This window comes from Micropterus salmoides, unplaced genomic scaffold (genome assembly GCF_014851395.1).
Source record: "Micropterus salmoides isolate LMB-PRFRI ecotype aquatic unplaced genomic scaffold, ASM1485139v1 Ms_hic_scaffold_7, whole genome shotgun sequence".
NCBI classification, from domain to species: Eukaryota; Metazoa; Chordata; class Actinopteri; order Centrarchiformes; family Centrarchidae; genus Micropterus; species Micropterus salmoides.
The window spans coordinates 26613753-26616203 of NW_024044459.1; positions in this window are offsets into that span (position 1 = coordinate 26613753).

Below are 2451 nucleotides of genomic sequence, written 5' to 3' on the forward strand. Positions count from 1 at the left end.
TGACCTACATGGAGGATATTGGTGTCTTTCAGCTGGCAACATTATTCTTGTCGTTGGTTCCCTCAAAGGCCGAAAACAAAGGTTGCACATTTCTAATGAGGAAGTGAGGACAGAACAAAGGCTTTACAGTATGAATGTGATGTCAAGCACTTTTAATCTATCATTCAGTGGCCTTTGTAATCCTCTATGTCTAAAGAGGGAATTTGGGTTTGTGGCTGAAACCACAAGCAGCCACAAGAGAGAACTTGCCCTCCCAGGTATGAGTAAAAATAAGAAGCCACAAGTTTTGAAATAACAAAATAAAGAAGGAGCAATGTAAGAGGTCACTGAGAGGTTGATCATGGAAATAGGCCAGTTGAATAAGGACTAATCCACTCTATTCATGTATTTTTCCCTCCTCTTTTTCTGTCTCCCTCTCATTATCTCTCTCACATTCTCACTATCCAGGCATCTCTTTTACAGTTCTCTTATCCTGCACTCCCTCCAACAGCAGCAGTCAGTGTAGTGATTCAAACAGGCTTCACTGATCATTTAAAGGGCCATGGTCTGTGGATGCTTCTGGTCCACTCAGCAGGGGATGGTAGAGACTTTATTAGCCTGATTGCCTTTGAAGTCCTCAAAACAACTGCAAGAAACTCTCCTGTCTGATCAAAGGAGGAAAGAGACAAGAAAATTAGAATAATGGGCTTTGGCTACTCTCCTGGGCTTTATGGATGATGATGTAGAAGACTTTGGACATTAATTATTGTGGATATTATTATATCTTACAGTGTAGCATTGCACATGGAACATTACACATTTCCAATTATCTGCAGAGTGGAAATTTGCAAATCAGGAGCATTTGATGTGAATGTCCATATCTCTCATCTTGCATAATTTTGCATTACTAGATGGAAAAAAAAGACAAGGCAAGACAAGTAAAGCCAAAGTCTGACATACTGAAAAGAAACAGGCCTGTTTTCTTTTGTCCTTAGCCATTTTGCATTCACTTGAGTAACATCTGATCAGCCAATTCAAACACAGAAATCAGGACATGCATTAAGTCACTTTAGAAATAACAGTTGTTTTAGCATCCAGTCAGTGAGTCACTGCCAGATATTCTTCTTTGTTATTGCAACTGTACCCATGGTTTAAGAGAGATTGAGAGGAATCATCTTGATTAAAAAAAGTAAAAACAAACAAAAAAAACATTTTAGTTTGACTGTCCCCAGAAGGCCATTAAACCAGGCCCAAAAGCCTGCAGTTTCCAGCCATCTGTTAACATTCTTAATATTTTGAAGGATCTTTCTTTACCACTGCAAAATTAGGGCTGATGATAACAGCTACTATCATCAGCTGGAGTAAGTGACTTCAGGTTTCCCATATCGTTCTCCTTTCATCATCACCCAAGACATAAGCTTGGCTCATTGACCCAGCGATGTCCCTCCTGCCCACCAGTATCTCTGCTGCCCAAGATAGAAACAGATGACTGAGAGCCTCTTGCTCCTCTGTGTCTCCAGTATCCGCGTCAGTGCCTGATAACCACGACTTCACCGGCAGGCTTCACTTGACACTTTATCTCAACAGGGGAGTGCCAAAATGGATGCACACCAATGTGAGGATCCACGTTCCCTAACAAGGGACTGTGCGTGCGGGTGTTGGGATCTGGACACTCAACAGTGGTCAGACTTAGTATCAATGGTGAGTGTATCATCAAGTCTCCTCCTTTATTTAAATCCTATCACACCACACCTCTATGATTTTGACTTACCCCTGTCTTTCAAAACCATGCCGCTTGTACCATTTAAGATTTATATGATTAGTTGGTCAAATTTTGTGGCTGACAATTTAATTTAATTCTGGCTCTATGTTCTGAAGTGAAACCTTGTCAGAGCTCTTTGATAGAAAGCATGTAATTTGCAGTTTTTGGAAGAATGTTGCATCTGGAATTCTGTTTTTATGCTGCCACGGTTGTCCTCAGCTAAAAGATGAAATTGAGAGGATTTATCATGCAAATCAGCTATTACACATGGCCGTAACTTCTCCAAAATATTCTGGATATCCTCTACAGTCTCCTGCATTTTGTCCTTCAAGGCTTTGAAAGGTCTTCTTGGTATGAATGTAAACCAATTTTAATGCAGCCTTCACTACTACATATCTGGAGACAGATATCGGACGATGTCATATTGTGTGGCACAATCAGCAGACAGCTCTTTGCAGGAAACCCTGTGAAGATGAGTGCTGACTGTAAGGTTATAGAAGAGGTTATCACAAACTCTTCACTGTCCACCTCACTCCGTGAAGGATCCTGAGCACTACACTTCAGATCTGACCCAATGATGGAATACTTAAGGTCCGAGTTTTCTCTTCCTTTAAAAACCACCAAAAAACTTTGTCTAACTCTGCAGTTTAGGCAATCTTACATGCACAGTGTGTGTAATCAAGTCCTTAATGAGAGAAGATTGACAAAAG